Source organism: Cyanistes caeruleus, chromosome 1 (assembly GCF_971803275.1).
Source record: "Cyanistes caeruleus chromosome 1, bCyaCae1.hap1.1, whole genome shotgun sequence".
Lineage (NCBI taxonomy): Eukaryota > Metazoa > Chordata > Aves > Passeriformes > Paridae > Cyanistes > Cyanistes caeruleus.
Window position 1 is genome coordinate 76,885,422 of NC_141701.1, and position 18,470 is coordinate 76,903,891.

At 36.5% G+C, this 18,470-nt stretch overlaps 2 long non-coding RNA genes across 2 annotated transcripts; one reads left to right on the forward strand and one right to left on the reverse strand.

Annotated features, from left to right (window-relative positions):
- The first annotated feature begins 866 nt into the window (after positions 1–866).
- Positions 867–13,818, forward strand: LOC147655623 (uncharacterized). Its single transcript, XR_015289484.1, has 6 exons — positions 867–894; positions 2,556–2,690; positions 3,751–3,900; positions 6,329–6,383; positions 7,846–7,929; positions 13,674–13,818. It is a non-coding gene; the product is annotated as an uncharacterized LOC147655623 (long non-coding RNA).
- LOC147655624 (uncharacterized) lies at positions 13,657–17,879 on the reverse strand. The gene is made up of 2 exons (XR_015289463.1): positions 17,754–17,879; positions 13,657–14,545 (listed from the first exon to the last, which is right to left on the reverse strand). It is a non-coding gene; the product is annotated as an uncharacterized LOC147655624 (long non-coding RNA).
- Positions 17,880–18,470: the final 591 nt, after the last annotated feature.

Here is an 18,470-nt window from a genome sequence, read left to right on the forward strand (position 1 = left end):
GGCTCAAAACTCAAGTGAGGAGAAACCTCATCACTGAGCTAGCCGGGCCACACTCGAGAAGATCGAGTCAGTCCAGCACTTGGCCCTGCACAGGACCAAGAGTCAAACCATGTTCATGAGTGTGTTGTCCAAATGTTTCTTGTATTCTGACAGGATTGATGCTGTGACCAATTGGTGTTTTCTGGGGAAGCCTGTTCCAGTGCTCAACCACCCTCTTGGGGGAAAAAAACTTTTTTCTAATATCCAGCCTAAACTTTCCCTGACTCAACCTCATATTGTTTCCTCAAGTCCTGTCACTGGTCACAAAAGTGAAGAGATTGGTACTTGCCCCTCTGTTTCCCCTCATGCGGGTGTTGAAGGCTGCAAGGAGATCTCCCCTCAGTCTCCTCCAGGCCAAACAGACCAAGTAACGTTAGCCACTACTCATACAGCTTCCCTTTCAGGCCCTCCATCTTCTTCTTGCCCCTTCTTTGGATGCTTTTAAGAGCTTAATACCCTTTTTATATCATGGCACCCAAAATTGGATTAAAGAGTAGCACAAAAAAATTTTTGGAGCTAGAATCTGAATAGAACTGTGCATAGTTTTATGAATATGACCACACAGTGTGGTGAGAAACAAACTTATTATCTTAGGTCATAAACAAAGGAAGGTTTCACATCTCACCATAAACCCTTACTGAATTATATCTTCGAATTTCTCACCAGAAAAAAGGTAACTACCTCAATAACTATTTTTTAAATGTAATTACACTATTTATTATTTTTATAAGCTTTCATATCTAGTCTTGTAGGTGACATTACATGTTCTGGAATTAGTCCTTTACTTGTTTTACCAAGATGTGTGATGCTGAAGTGATGTACGTCATGATGCTGGATGGCCACAAACATAGCCTGGTAAGTTTTCTTAAGGAAAGGAAAGAGCACAGATAAAATATAATGAAAAAGATCTCTCAAGAGAACTGTATCTGCTAATATGTTTAACATAGGCAGAAGTGGGAAATAATTTGTGCCACACTTCAGAGAATCACTGATCGATGGGAGAGAGATGGTATAGACAACTATATGCATTGGGCAAGAACTCTATTTAAAAAAATGCATTAACTCTCACACTTTTCCTGCAAAAGCAGATGGCTATGTAACATATTGCAGTTCAAAGAAAACCCAGTGCCACAGGAGGATGTTCCCTTGAGTAATGAAGCTGGTTATATAAAATAGAAATGAAATGGGTAGCTTATCAGTTACCTGAAATAAAGCTGCAAGACTGAGCAATAGACCTTATTAAAGAGACTGACCAACCTCATGTATTTGATAATGTCTTTGTAAATGGCATTAAAGATGATAGTGGATTGCAAACCTGAAACCTTGTATTGCAATTTTATCTGTAATTTAATGTTGCCGTATCTGAATCCTGATGGAAGTTGCATCTTCACTGAAATGCACTTTCAGTTTACATGTAATTTCTTATTGAATAGATACATAGAAAATAAACATTTATTTTTTAAGAGACAAAAAATATATTCATGAAAATTCCATTATATTGAATTTAAAAGAGAAGGTGAAATGATGTGAAGCTGAGTTAGTAATTGAATATATGAAAGCAAGATTAATAAGAAGATTTAGATTGACAGCCCTGAAAAAAAAAACAGAGCTGCCTATTCACGATGTAAAGGGTCATTGGCTGTATTTATTGCGAACATAATTGTTTTGTTCTATGAAGCAAAGAAGTAGCTTTGTTTATGAGAGTGTCTGCATATTTGGCAGCATTGCCTATGAAAGTGCCAATAAAGAGCACATCACACGTGAATACCCTTCATATGTAAAAACTTTTTTCACAAGTTTTATTATCTATAAGATAATAAAAATAATTTGAATGACTGAAGATATCAGTTGCCAGACAATGTAAAAGACCAATTGTTCCCACATTTCTGCTTCAGATTCCATGATCATCTTTTGAATATATGTGTTTGCAAAACTCCAGGATGCAAAAAAGCATGCTGGGTGACTTTTAAAAAGTCATAGCAGTCAGATGGTGCCCCCAATGACTGAAGAAAATGGAATATTGCACACATTTTCAAGCAGAATGATAAGGAGGACTCTGGGAATTACTGATCAGCAAGGCTCATCCTTGGACCCAGCAGCAACATGAAACAAGTCATCCTGGAACACATGTTGAAGCATATGGAAAACAGGGAGGTGATGCTAAAGAGCCAAGATGGTTTCAGCAAGGGCAAATCAAGCCTGAGTAATCATGGCCTGCAACAATGGAGCAACTGCATGCCTGCACATGGGAAGAGCTAGTAACATAATTTATTTGGACTTCTGTAAGGCCACTCATATTGTCCCATAAAAAAATCCTTGCCTCTAAATTGGCTCTAAAGAACTGTTAGATAAGAAATTGGCTGGATGGTCCTGTTCAAAGCGTTACAATCAATGTCTCAACATCCAAGTGCAAACCAGTAGTGAAAGGTGTCTCTCAGGAGTGTATACTGGGACCAATACTATTACATATTTTCATCAGTGATATGGATAGTGAAATGGAGTGCATCCTCTGCAAGTTTGCAGGTGGCACAAGTTGAAAGGCGCAATTGATTCACTTGAGTGAGTGAAAGGATGCTGTCCAGAAGAATCTTGACCAGTTTGAGGAAAGGGCTGACGTAAACCTGATGAAGTCCAGCAAGGCCAATTTCAAGGTGCTGAACCTGGGTCAGGAAATCCCAAATATCTAAACAAACCGAGTGAATAACTGATAGAGAGTAGCCCTACAGGGAAGGACTTGGGGATATTGTGAGATGAAAAATTATATATAAATCATCAAAGCACCCTTGAATCTCAGAAAGCTATCATATCCTGGGCTGCATAAAAGAAAGCTAGCCAGCAAGTCATGGACCACAATTCTCCCTCTTTTCTCTTCCTCATGAAATGTCACCTGGACTAACAAGTCCAGCTATTGCAATATCAATACAAAACACAGACCTGTTGGAGTAGCTTCAAAGGAAAGAGACAAAATTATCAGAGGGCTGGAGAAACTCCCATGAAGACAGGCTGGCAGAATTTCAGTCTGGAAAAGACTCCAGGAAGACCTTATTGTGGTTTTTGAATACTTATCAGAGGATTACAAAAAATGCAGATAGACTTTTTGCTAGGACATCTAATGACAAGACAAAGGGTAATGTTTTTAAAAGGAAAGAGAGTAGATTTATAGTGAATATCAGGAGGAAATTGTTTTATTATGAGAGTGGCAAGCCACTGGAATAGATTACCCAGACGACAAATTAAAAATTTATTTGGGAAAAAATATAAAATTGTTTTGTCTCTAACAAAATAGACAGGGAACTTTCTTTTACCCTCTGTAGAATCTAGACAGCTCTTGTCACAAAAGGTGATTGTTCCCTAAGTATTTAGTCCACTTAAAATGTTTTCATGCCTGTTTATTAAGTACTTAAGCAGGAGTTTTACTCCTTAGCCATTTATTAACTACTAATTTAATGCAAATTGCTCCCATAATGTATTACTATTTGCAACAGGTAAAGCTGAGCATGTGATCATTAATTCTTTATCAAGTGGCCATAATTCTTTATAAAGTGGTTAAGAGTTGTGCTTCATTTCTCTAGGGTTTAGTTGAGTGTGGGGTTTTTTTTAACTTCATTTGCAAATTATTTTTTCACAGAATCTGTGGTTACTATTGGTTAATGTTTGTTCCTATTCATCATAATTGATACTTCAATAAAATACCTTTTCTTATCTCACTAGGTATTTGCTTTGTCACTGTGTATGTGGATGAAAAGCACTTCAGTATCATCTCAATGACTTTTACATGAATAGCTGAGACAACAACCAGTAGTGCACTCAGCAGGGAATGCCATTTGTTGTTTAAAATAAATAAATTATACCAAGTCAGAGGTATGACAGAAATTCACTAACATAGTACAAAAGTCATTAACTCAGACTGAGACCTGGCTTATTTCCAGTGATTTGAGTGGAATTAAGCCAATGCTAAATTTGGCCCATTAACTTCTGTATGGTTTCTGCTACACATAAGTTTGTTCATTCTGTATTTAAACATTTTATTACCAAGATTAATAGCCTCTTTCCTATTACATTAATAATCCAATAGCATGACAAGGAATGGCTAGCACAATGCAAAATGCATAAACTCATTAAAAATAATTACTTTGACACAGTGGGTTGTGCTACTCAGCGACTGATTTCAAATCCTGGCTGAAGTATATTGCTGTACTGGCAAAATGTCAAAGATTCATGGGATCTACAACAGACCCCGTAAACCGCCTGAACACCATCATACATAGTATCAGTGAAGATTATCTACAGAATATCTTTCTTATTCTAAGAAATTGCAACTTTTATTTATGTTACAAAAATTAGCATATTAATATGATTGGATGGCTCCATCCAAAATTTTTTGTTAGGTTATGACATACTTAGCTTTTGATTCTATTTGGCCCAAAACCCATGAAGACTTTAATTTTCACTGGATTAGATGAAGAATTACTTGAATTAAATGTAGGCTTTCCTTTCTTCATTATATAATGTTTCTATTCATACTTTTTCACAAAATAGTATAGTCTGTCTTGAGATAAGGTAATTGTTTAAATAGACCTTCACCAACATATAGAGTATTTTTCCTGTGTTGATGTTGGTTTTCAGTAGTATTAAGTTTGCATTTTATTTTAAAAAAAAATGAGTTGTCTTCATTTAGTTTTGAAAATGGCTTATCTGCATTTATGCAGATCTTGTATTTCTAAGCAGAACAATGCACAGCTGTAATGGTTATCAGGGGAAGAAAAAAACCCCACAGGGTTGCATAAGGTATGTTGCTGAGGTAAAGCACAGGGTGAAAATTCGAGCAGCCAAAGCTCTGTTGAAGCTGGCCAGAAATGTGGGTTCAATAAAAAGGGGTTTTTTTAAATATATTAACTTCAAAAGGCAGTGTGGAAATAACATCTGCCCATTACAGGAAGAGTATTGGTACCTCACAAATAGGGACATAGACAAGGCAGAGCTGTCTAATGCTTTCTTTGCCTCAGTCTTCAACACAGATGACAGACCAAGGACGTCTCAGTGCCCTGAGCTGGAGGACCCATGGCTATGAGAATGATCAATTCCCAGTTGGTCCTGAATTTGTATGGGATTTCTACAGCTGCTGCACCCCTGCAAATCTATGGGCCCTAATAGAATTCATCCAAGAGTCTTTAAAGATTACATTAGCTGATGTAATTGCAAGGCCTCTCTCAATGACATTTCTGATGGAACCCTTCAGACTCAGCAGACTTTATGATCACTGTCACTGTTTTATGTTAATTTTGATTATCTGTAAAAGGACCCAGAACAAGGACAAATCAAGTCTGCTTAATAATTTCTGATTACATTCTTATGCCATGGTCATGTCTTTAAGCACACATTTTCTTATAGCTCATTATTTGGCTATGAAGTAATGCAGCTGGTGTTCCCATTTGTGATATTGTAACAAAGAAAGAAATGTATTGATTCTTTATCAGTCCACCATAGTATAATTTGTGAATGTCTATTCATTTACAATTGTGTAATGAATGTGACAGTGCAGTTTATCACTGAGTTCTACAATAATTGTTTGCTTCTTATCACTTGAATGGAAGTAGAAATATTAAGACCTCAGCTGACAAAAAGACTGGTGTAGATTGTGCAGAGCAGTTGACTTTCATGAACTTGTGTAATAATTCATCAAAATCTCTAGAAATCATGTGATTTCATTTCCACTTTCCCAGTTGTGTTGGAATAAAATACTTAAAATAAGAAGTCGTAAATTATAGATGATAATGCAGTTCTAGAAATGCAGTTCTTTTGCATGCAGTCATCACTGAAATTGCTTGACTAGAAATTGCTTGACTAGAAATAATAACACAATATGGGTTTGTTTATAGAGAAAAGGGTTCAAGAAAGGAAACAACCTCAGCAGACAGAAAAACATGACATGACTACATAATACTCATGCTTGGCAATGCTTCACTACCACTTAAAAAACTATAAACACAGTCAAAGGGTCATTGTTTTCTAAAAAAATCAAAGACCTAGCAGACAACTCCCTAGATGATCTGCCAGTCTGCATTTCCAAGTTCTTTACTGTCATTAAAAGAGCTGAATTCAGAATGATTAATTTCAAAATTCTAGATGACTATTAATTAGTTGTAGTGTGCCTTTTACTCATCTGTCAGTGTTTCCTTTCTTTTTGACTAATATACTATGATGATAAGTAGCATGTTCTACCCCATGTTTTGTCAACTATGCTTTTCATAATTTTAGTAATTTATTATTGCATACATTTACATTCCAGAGACACACGTGTCATCTTGACAACCATTTTCCAGGATACAGCTTGTGCTTAGCAGGTAGACTTTACATTTTCAAATGTTTGTTCTCTTAAATGCATTTTCTAGATAACATGAAAACTTGAATCTGAACTCTTCTGAAATTAATGGGACTTCAACTGTGTCTAAAAAAGGATCACGTGGGGACTGTAATATCAATGACATTCCTAAGAAATATATTCATGTAACATGTGTGGGGGAAGAATACAAGTGTCATATCTAGATTTTTTGGCATGACTGATAGCCCAGTATGTGTGTGACTAGGCAAAGTCCTGCAAAATTGATTCTGACCCAACCATTATCCTGTCTACTGTTGTTTGTGGGCACAGTCAGTCTGCATCAGCTAACCATAAGCACGATGAATATAAGCTAACTGGTTGGAAGAAGAGGGAATGTTTCCCAAAGCAGGTCAAAAATGTAGTACAAATTAGCTGAAATCATGAGTAACAAGACTGTTGAAATGTTCAGACATACTTTCAAAGCATGATGAGACTTTGAGTTGAAAAAGTAGAATGTGGAATATGGTTGGAGACAGTGAATGACACAGTGCTTTGAGGCATAACTGACTGGCTTTGGTTAATATGAAGAACAATTATTTCATTTAAACAGACTGTTAAAATATTTGGATATCAGTCAATTTATTTGCTAAGATCATCTTGCTCCTGATTTTTACTTCCATATATCATAGAATGAATGTGGGCAGAGTGGAATTCTTTTTTTTTATTGTATTTCACTGATCACATTGCATTACATTTTATGACAATCATTTGCACTTAAAATAGTTTTCATCATGACAGCTATGCTACATGCAAAGTTCAAGCAGAGTATGTGACCCACAGTGCAAATGCTATTCTGTAGATGGGACTTTTAACAGTAAGCAGCAAAATAGCATTTAGAAACATGATGACTATTGAAAGAAATCTCAGAGAGATAAAGAGCATATCTAATAATACACATCTTTCTTACATGACAGTGAAGAACATGCAAAGCATAACTAAATTAAGTTGACATACTGAAGACATTGATCATTGAAAGTTTTCTGTAGCCAGATGCTTAACTGGATTTTTTTTGGTTTAGTTTTCTAAATGTATTACCCTAATTAAATATCCAAAAATGCAGTTTGAAATTGAGTACAAGAGAAAGATTTAAGGTCCATGATGAACCAGTTAAACTTTTTGTTCATATATTTTATGTTCAATAATATTTTGAATATGATGCATATTTTGAAAATATGCATCATAGGCATCCTTTTCTAAAAAGGGTAAAAAAGGGTACAGAAGCTAAAAAGGTAAAAAAGGTAAAAAAGGAGGAGGACCCTGGGGAGTATTGACCAATCACCTTCACCTCCATGCCTAATAACATTGTGGAACAGATCTTTCTGGAAGATATTTTGAAATATGTGAAAGATAGGAAGACTATTAGAGACAGGCTTTAAACTAAGAGTAGATTTATATTTGACATAAAGAAATTTTATGCAATACAGGTGGTGAGACAGCAGAGAAGTTGTGAATGCCAGATTGTCAGAGTTTGAAGTCAGGCTGGATGGGGCTTTGAGAAACTTGATCTAGTGAGTAGTGTTCTTGGCCATAGGAAATGGTTGAAGTAGATGATCTTTAAAGGCTGCTTTCAACTCAAACCATTGTGTCATTTTATATTATTCCTAAAAAATTATATTTTTGTGTAGACATAAATTGAGTAATTTAATGAGTCTCCACCATTTTTACTACTATGATTCAATCTAACTGCTAAGCACTGTAAAACAGTCTTGCTATCACTGAGGATAAGAGGAAATTAATACATTATCTTCTACAACTAGTGAGCGGAATAAAGAATAATTGGAAGTTGTTAAAAAGAAACTCTTTCAGCTGGTCAAAATTAATAGTTTATAACATCATCTTTTCTAATAATGGTTGAAGAAGTTACTGAGCAGCAAATAAAATGTAACCTCTGACTACAATAGACAGAAAAATTAGAAGAATAATGGTCCCCCGACAATAATTTTGACATTGTTATTGTTGCAAATTAGGATTGAAGTCGCTCTTCCTGCCATACCATTGCAGCTGTACTATAAATCCTTACATTTCTTACAAAGAGAATCAGTTTTTATAGTTTTAAAAATTTATTCAATCTTATGAGGGAATGCCCCTGAAATGAATTCAATACTGTGGTTTCATGAAGATTAACATTTAAAGTCCTTTTTGTGCTATGGCAAAAGACAGACTTTGGTCTTTATTAAAACCATAGAAAGAACATATATATGTTTACAGACATGAAACAAAACTAAACAGAATTTCCTAGTCTGATATCAAGGCTCAATATCATAGAAACTTTTAATCATAGAACAGTTTGTGTTGGAAGGGACCTTAAAGGCCATTTAGTTCCAACCCCACTGTTGTGGGCCTGGATACCTTCAACTAGAGCAGGTCATTCAACAACCCATCCAAACTGGCCCTAAACACTTCCAAGGATGGGACATCCACAGTTTCTCTAGTTCAGTACTTTACCATTCTTACAGTAAAAATTTCTTCACTATATCTAATGTAAGTTTATTCTCTTTCAGTTTGAAGCCATTCCCCTTCATCCTGTCACTACAAGCCCTTGTCAAAACTCTTCAGCTTTCTTTTGGGCCCCTTTCAGGTGCTAGAAGACTGACCTAAGGCCTTCCCAGAGCCTTGTCTTTTCCAGCCTGAACTCTCTGTCTGTCATCATAGCTCTCTGATCATCATCATGGTCTTCTTCTGGAGTCATTCCAAGATATCCATGTCCCTTATTATGCTGGTGGCCCCCAAGCTAAACACAGTACTCCATATGGAGAGTAGAGAGGGAGAACCACCTTCTTGACCTGTTAGTCAGATTTCTTTTGATGCATCCTAACATATGGCTGGCTTTCTGGTCTGAAAAGCTACATTACCTGGTCATGTTGAGTTTCTTTTCAAATCACACATCCAAGTCTTTCTCTGCAGGACTGCTGTCAATCCATTTTCCACTCATGATTGGGATTTCCCTGACCCACATGCAGGATATTGCACTTGCTTTGTTGAACTTCATGAAGTTCACACAGGCTTGTCTCTGAAGCCAGTCAAAGTCTCTCTGGATGGCATCCCTTCCTTTCCAGCATGTCAATGAACAGATTTTGAGATTGTCAGTAAATCTGCTGAGGGTGAACTCAATCTCACTGTCCATGTTAACAACATAGATATTAAACAGCACTGGTCCCAATATGGATCTCTGAGGAGCACCACCCATCACTACTCTCCACTTGGACACTGAGATTTGACTGCAATTCTTTAAATGTGACCGCACAGCAAATTCATTATCCACCACCTGGATAATCTATGTCTCTCCAGTATACAGACAAGGACACTTTGTCTGCAGGGCAGTGTCAAATGCTATGCACAAGTGCAGGTGGATGATATCTGTTGCTCTTCCCTTATCCACCCTCAATTTCACCCTCCTGTACAAGGCCACTAAAAATTTCAAACACAGTAATTGTTGCAGACCAGCTTCTATCTTATAGCCCTTTAAATAAGACATTTTCCATATGTGCAAAGTCCTTCTCTTTAAGCGAAAAAAAATTTGTCAGATGCCAATAAGTGTCAGATTCCTTTCCTATATCAAAATCATTCCTTATGTACTAGAGACGACAGTTCTGTGTAAGATATTTTTATCAGTGCTTGCACTAAATATCGAAAGCAAAGGTGTGCATTTATATATTGTCAAATGTTTAAATAAGTGACTCCCCTATAGAATTAGGATTTACCTAAACACATACAGTTTTGTTCTGGGAAAAAAAAAAAAAAATAGTAGAGTAACTCGGATTTTGCAACTGAAGTTAAAATTTTGGAAAGAAATTGAATTTCTGTTATAAATTTTTCTGCATGTGCTACCTCATGGCATTTATGATGTGTGTCCTGAAGGTACATTTCCTAAATCCTGTACAAAATCTGCACTTAATACTTAATACTTGCCTCAGAACTATATATTAAGTGAAACTGAGGTCAAAATTGGGAGACATATTCTGCCTTCTGATACACATGATATGGTATCAGACCATACCCACATATAACAATGTGGGTCCTCTACGTGCCTCTGAGGAGATTTTACTCCACACATATTATAGGAAAAGAAAATTTGCAAAATTGCATGTACCAGAAATCTCTGATTAAACTCAGAAGAAAAGGACCTGGAGGAAAGAGTAGAGAGGGAAAATAAAACTGTGAGACCAAGCTAAAATGTGAGTGAGAAGTAAATCTGATGACTAAGGGTATGTATTAATTTCAGTATGCAAAGTTTCAAACTGAAAACTAGTGGATTGACAGTTCAGCAGTGAAAAAGGAGAAGGAAAAAATCTTGATGAACAGACTGTCTGATGCATGTATGCTGCATCTTATATAATGAAAATCATTAGAAAGAATTTTGGAATGAAGAGAAATCAATTGCTTGTGATGAAAGCATGGGCAAGAATAGCTTGTCTTGACTGAATGGAGTACCTTGAAAATATTTTTTTTATTAGAACCTGACTGAGTGATGACAATACTATGTCAAACAGAAAAAAGTTTCATTAGTCTGGAGGAACTGAACAAAATCTATTAGACACAATCTTCCAAGAAAAAATTACTTTCTGATGGATTTCCCACAAACATTTTCAAGGAGCCACATATAGATTTTTAATCAACAGACATATTTTCATAAATTTTGAGCAACTGAATAGCTGCCTCTTAACAATATAAATGTACTCTAATATGTAATATTGGAATCTGGAATTACTTTTCCTTAGTGAAGTATCATAAACTTGATAATATTTCTCTATGCAAAAATTTCAACTTCTTGCTTTTTGATCAACAATTAAAAACTAAATTGAGTTTAGAAGGTGTGTATATAGGTAGTTTATAGGTAGTTTTTAGGTAGAAATTCAAAAACTGTAGACAATTACACATGCATACATTCAATTCTTTTTATTGCCAGTAACATCTTCTGATTGGTTTTGCCTCTCTCTCTCTCTTTCAAAGCGGAAGCAGTTTTGGGGCTGGTTTGTGCCTACATGCAGTCCTGTGTATTCCATTCAACAACATGTGCTTTTGGTCTGTGTACTCAGTCCTTAGCAAGCTGACACTCCTACCTCCAATTGGCAAATAGGGCATAATTTCCTAAAAGTAAAGTTACAAAGTGCCTATCACAAACTGCTTTATCCTGGAAGAAAATGAAGCAAATAATGTCTGTTTCAAAGTCTGTTTGACATTTTTTATTATAAAATATCATTTTCAATTGCTTAGATAAATTATCAAATGAGTACATGGATAATCGCATTTCTAAAACCTTGTAAAATTAATTCACTAAAGCAATGCTCTTGACTAAACAGGAGCTCCAGATTTACAGAGAAACAGAACATTTCAGGGATGCGAGAATTGAGCAAAACTTCTCTGTTTACACAGATGATTCCCTGCTGAACTTTGTATAAAGTTCAGTCTAGCATTTGATTGTGTCAATGGAATGTGCTGGAGAAGCATCAAAAGATAAACTCATCTCAAATGTGTGGTGGGCAGAGAATAAAATAATAAATGCAACAGCTAGAAGCAAAGATAAAGAGAAGGAAGGCAGAACTATAGAAAACTGTGGGATGCCTCTGGCAGAGACAGGATGAGGAGAAAGAAGAGGGAACTTCAGATGATGTGAAAGGAAAAAGTAATTGTGTGGTCTTGATGTACAGAAGTTAAGAAGGTCTGTGTGTTGGTATGACAGCAAGAAACACCTTAGGAATATTCACCAGGAATTAATTTTCTTACAGCATATCTTTCTATCCCCATTCCTAAGTGATTATTAATACAGATTGCTGTAGCAAGTCTATTTGTAGTCCTGAATGTGAAATGTTTGCAGATTTGAATCTATCCTAGTAAGCTATTCCAGTACCTGGAATACATTTTCATATTATTTTGTTTGTATTGAGGAAATAGCTGTGAAATCCTGTTCTAAAAGCGTTCCTCTTGTGCACCTTTTAAAAGTTCAATTACTCAGAGAGTCTTTCAATGCTTGGAGATATTAAGGTTTTTCATCATAAAAGTCTGCATCCTTGCATTTAAATTTTTAAGGTTAATGACAAAAGTCTGGATTTTTGGTGTTTTGGGGGGGATTTTTTTTTTATTTTTTTGAATTGTGTTACTGAATATGAGAAATTGCATTAAAAAACTGTCATAAATGAATTTTGAGAAGATGAACTTAACCACTCTAAAGATGAGATATAAAGCTATCTGTGCATTATAACTTTTTTTTTTTTCCTGTAAAGTGACTTCTACATTGGGAAGTGTCAGGTAGCTATGGATCAGATATCTAAAAATATCCTCAGTGCAAAAATCTCGCAGTTTTGCTGCCTCATAATTACTCTGCAGGAAAGAAATATAATTTCCATTTTACAGGTAGCACATTAAAGCATAAAGATGAGTGTCTTGCCCAAAGCTGCAGAGGAAATCTGTGTTACAGCAGATAATTAAATATCCCAAAACAGCTACTGGGAAGATGAATATTCTTCTGTTAATATTGTACAATATAATATTGGGATAGGTTCAGATATTTACACACAAATCCTTGTACACATACAGACAGGACCCATGGAAAGATTTATGTGCTGTTTAATAACACTAAGCAAAAATTCAAAAAGTCAAAAATTAAGTATAACAGAGACATTCTATGCTCTGTGTCTGAGGAACCTAAGCTCCTGTTCTACTGTCCCACTTTTGAAACCTATGCTGTTTAAAATATGGCACCACTCAACTGAAAGTCTCCTGTTGAAACCTCATACATGAATGCTGAGGGGTACAACATTTTAATCCCTTTAGACAAGTCAAAATATGTCTCATGAGAAATGTGTCAGGCAGCTACTTAGGTTCTTCATTGTCTCAAAGATAACAATTAAGATCACTTTCTGAATTTCAAATTTGAAGTAAATATTACCAAATTAAAATACAAATTTGTGTCATCATATTTAAAGAACACCCTCAGTTTCATTGATACAAGTTTTTTTTGGGGCAATATTGCTTGTTTACGGAACAGCTTAAGCATCTTAAGAAGCAGAAATTACAAGAGAACAATTCTTAGTGTAAGCATTGCTACAGAATAGAAAATATATTACCAGTTCTTGCTGTGTATGATAGTCTCTTGCTTATGTCAGTAAAACCATACCACCTCAGTGTTCAGGAAACAATTTTGGTTTGCACAAATGAGAAAAAACTTGTCATATTTAAAACAGTTCAGTATTTGCTCTGCTCCCTAGTCTACTCTGTCTGAGAGATAATTCAATTAGTTTTGTCTTTTTTGTAGGTGGTGGCCAATATTGACTGAAACAAGGTGGCTGAGATCAAGATTCCATCACCTATGTTTATGTGTTGCTGTGCAGACAATTGTATGCGAGCTAATTGTGTCTAGGCTCCTGCTGCAGTCCAACAGCAATAGAGAGTTAACACAGCTAATGTGTTAACAAGCAAAGAAACAGAGAACTATTCAAATCTAAGTTAGGGTAAGATAAGAAGTTCCCCATTGTCCACAGCTGACAAGATCTGCACCTGTAACAAGCAGCTAGCCTGCTAAAACTTATACTTGTGTACCCAAACTTGCATTTCTGGATGTAGAGCTGAATACCACTCTAGGAGCCAGGCTCATGGTTACCAGGGGACAAAGATTCTCCTAGTGGTGCGTGCTTCAGTTGGTTGTGTAGACTGATGTGGCACTTGTAGCCGTCTTTGCCCACTGGCCAGAGCATTCATTGCCAGAGGAAGTAAAACTCCAGATGTTAGTCGCTTTTGGAAGGTCTAGACGTAATGTTACTGTTGAGAATTAGAAAAGTAAAGCATGTCTCTAATAAGTCCAGGCCTGAGGACACCACATTGATAGCAGAAATTCATAGGTCTGTCAGGACTTGGGCCTTGGGTGACTTCTTTTCAAGACAGTGGCCAGATATGAATGCTGCAGATGTTTCCAGAAGTCCCAGGAAAGATGAATACTGAATACACCTGTGTCCCTTCTCATTTGTAGTGTTTCTCCTTTTTCTAGGAGGCTAAGGCAGCAGACACATGCACTTTTAGCCATTTTCAGCCCAGATACAGTCAATACTGAAGCATCATCTGTTGCCAAAGATCAGCATTTTGTTACAAATGTTCTGTTCCTTCTTCAAATAAAGGGATTCTAAATCTTACCTGCCAAAACCAAATTGGTACATAAGTTTTTTATTATCAGCTTTCAGTGCAGTACCATTCACATGAAAGTGAATACAATCAAGTCCCACCAATATATTAATACTAAGGAGCTGAATAGAAAAAGAATATGCCACAACATTCACAAAAACCTTAAATAGATATAAAAATACAACAGATTATTCTATTATATATATTATCAATATGGACACAGGAAATATTAAAATTAATTGGAACTATTGAATTGAATCTCTTTACACAAGTCAAGGGGTTTTAATTATAATATTTTTATAATAATATGAGATCTCATTTTGCTTTTCATTTTGTAGGAGTATTCTAGAGAAAGGCCAAACATGTCAGTTGCTATGTAGGCAGCAGTATTCTCAGTTCTGAATATTTTATCTCATTTCTTGGTCTTTATATTTCTTCAGATATTTCTCAGCATGTAGAATTTGTACTGAGCATTGTCCTACTCCATCAGGGTGTCTCTGAAGTTAGTCCAGAGTCATGTCATCATAATTTAAAGCAAAAAATGTTTCACTGTGCTCTCACAGAGGTTTTAAAAGGTCAGAATTCTCCATTAATTTATAAGAAATGTGGTCATTCTAATTTGTGCCAATAAAAGTTTTTTATTTCCATGTCCCAGTCTTATGCCATACAATAAGGTTCTCTTAGATCTGAATTTATGGAGTAATAATTTATATCTATATACTGTCACAGCTGTTGACCTTCAGTCTGAACACTGAAGTCTGAATTAACGGGTAGTATGTTGAGCTTTATGGTGATTCATTCCTCAGCCATGGTGGTGTAGGTGAGGGACGGACCCAGATAACATCATCACAGTAAATTACTTCTCTAAAGGAGAAATTACTGCATTGTTCTAGTGAATCCTTATAATTTCTTTATAGAACCTTATGCATGTAGAGAATATAAGAGAAAATTTGTTGAGAATATAAAAAAAAAAAAATATTTGTTCCAGCGGTAAATGAAAACGTAAAATAAAATCTTTTTGTTTAAGGCTTATATTCCAGTTTTGATCCCATCTGGGAGCTGAAATCTTCTCAGTGCTGATCCCACATAAGAAATGTCATCCATCTTTACATGCATCAGCAATGAAACCTTTTTCGTTTTAAAAAAAAATCAGCTAGAATTTTTATTTTAGATGCAACTTCATTCTCAGAAAACAGTGTTTCCACAGGTGCTACAAACATTTGTATAACATTACTGAGTTTTTGAAAGCACCACCATAGGAATTTCTTCACCACTCATTCTGGGAAACTGTATTTCCTGCTATCTAATGTTGAATTATTTTGCTTATGTATATTAAGTTTCCTGAAATGAGTGATCATCTTTATATATTAACTACGTCTCCAAATATAGTTTCCTTCATATCTAAAATTTTTTGGTCTCATAGTTGAAGCATAAACCAGATTCACCATGGATCACAGTACTTTAGGCAGTATAAGATACAGGATACCTATGTCTTTCCGTCCTCCTGTGCGAGATTTGTAAAACTCTCTCCTGGATGACATTTCCTCTGTCTCCCCAGTAAAGTCAGTGGCAGGGCCCTGAGAGTGCCAACAGACTCTGCAGACATTCTCTACTGTGGATTTAGCTACCTTTGCTCTAGGCTAGCTCTGACCTGGTCCAGCTGTTGGACTCTGACTTCTGGGAGAGAGCTGTGAGAATAAAAATATTGCCCCCATCTCCTGGGGTCTCCATGGAATCAAGAGCTCAGATTTTTTTTCTTGAACTGAGCTAGGCTGTGATTGTGAGCCTCACTTTTCCAACCTACTGTCCTGATCACCTACAATGAGACTTGCCTCATTGATGTTTCTTCTGGCCTGTATCCACTTCTAGGCACATGCCAGGAGGACTTGTTGGGTCACAATGAAACTACACCCAGTTGGGGAGAGGAGAGTGAGGTGGGCATTTGTGTAGTCCTTTGCCAAGTCAGCACAGCTTTATCATAAACCTCGGAGCTCTAACCAACATCTTCTTAAGCAGAAGGGACAAGATGTGACCAACGCCTTTTCCCAAACATCAGAATGAACCTTGAATAGATTTTGTGTATTCAGTGAAATAAAAAGCTGAGCTCTACAACCTGCCAATCCTCAAGTCTAAATTTGACCAGAAGTGTCCTGATGATGGTGCTGACAATGGAAACAGCTCATGGGGACACAACATCACAAGCTAAAAACACTGGTCATGTGAGAGACTGGACTGCCAGTATTTAATGACTCAATCAACCAAAACGTTCTCAACTCAACCCCGTAACTTGGTAAAGAGATTAAAGGGACACTACAAGGAGAGAGGCTGGAGGGAATTCAGAATCAAGGAGAACATGAGAAACCTTGGGGAAACACAGTGGTCCCCATTACTTGGCCCAGAATTATTTTTAAAAACACTTGTGCAATGCCTTTGTTTAGAGACTCATAGCAAAATTTCATAGCAAAATATACAGAATTCCTTAGTAGTTTTAACTGCATTATTTTTTTTGTTGGTATGAGATCATTCTTCGTCTAGAAAAATAATTGGTGTTGCAATAAATGTTTTTAGTGAATAATTTTTTTATAAATCTCATGAATCTACATTGCAACTAATAGCTAGTGTGGAGCTGTGTTTCATTTAGAAATGCATGAAATGAAAGTACAGTTCTCTAAGGAAAGCATAACACTGGCTTTAAAGTGGGTTTGGCTGCTACGCTTCAAGGCCTTTGAATACTCATTTTAATTCCTTCTACAAGTTATCTTTCATAGCAAAGGGTATTGAATTAGGCTATACTAAAAGCAAAAACCAGAATTCTATCTTTTAGAACAAATAAGATATGTTAGTAGTAAAAGGACCTTTATGTATTTTTAAATTGCTTAAATTGAATCACACATGCATTTGAGATACCATTTTGCAAATTCTGTATTTCACGAGAGTGAAAAAAAATGCTACTCTACATTAATTTACCTTTGTCTTCTAGTGAGAGCAATGCATTTAATTGTCACAAGAAGTAGCAACCCCTGATTATATTTTTAAGTGTAGATGAATTTGTAGATTTTCCCCAAAGGTTATGTTTGCTGTGAGAATCAGCACCTTTTTAAAAGCTCTGCTTCAGAAGTTTGACGTTACCTTGCAGAAATTTCATCAATCTTACGCATGCCTAAAACTTCCTTGTTATTCATTTGAGAAGGTTCAAAGACTAGATTAGATGATTACAGACCATGAGATGATTAATCTCTTTCCAAAGCAGCAGTTTCTGTCCCAGGAACGCTCCCGCTGTCCCCCCGGGGCTCGCAGGGCTGTTTGTGGCTCGGTTCCCCTGGCTCAGCCCTGGCTGTCGGGCAGCGTTTTGCCCTCCCTTGGCCAGGCTTTCCCCGGGGCTCTCGCCCGCCCGCCCGTGGCTGAGGGGCTCAGCCGGGCCCAGCCCTGGGGCCGCTGCAGCCGCCGGCACCTGGGCACTTACAGAATCAAATACTGAACTTCACTTGCTTTGAAAATCCAAGTAGACTGGTTCAGATACCTTCTAAAACAGCCTCGAAAACACCCCAGCCCAGACTGTCCCTGTTGAGCCCCCTCTCGGGAGTCCTAAGGTCTAGTTTTACCATACAAGTTCAAAAGCTTCCATCGGTACAGCATCAAAGCTGGAAATGGGGCTGCAGGCGATCAAAATGTTACCTGGTATGACTCCTGTCATAGATACCCAATTATAGATGGGATCAGCTAAATTTCTTCGTGAAAATCTGTGTTTTCATTTTCACTTTGGAAGCAGATATAGCTATAATTTCAGTCTTTAAATTTTCTTTGTCATGCAATACCCAGCTGTGCCTGACACATTTCTACTTTTTTTTTCCCCTGAAGGAAGCAATGAGCTATTCAGTGAAATTTCTTGATTTCACAGCATAATCTCTGTAGGATTCTTTTTTTCTTGCTCTTTTTA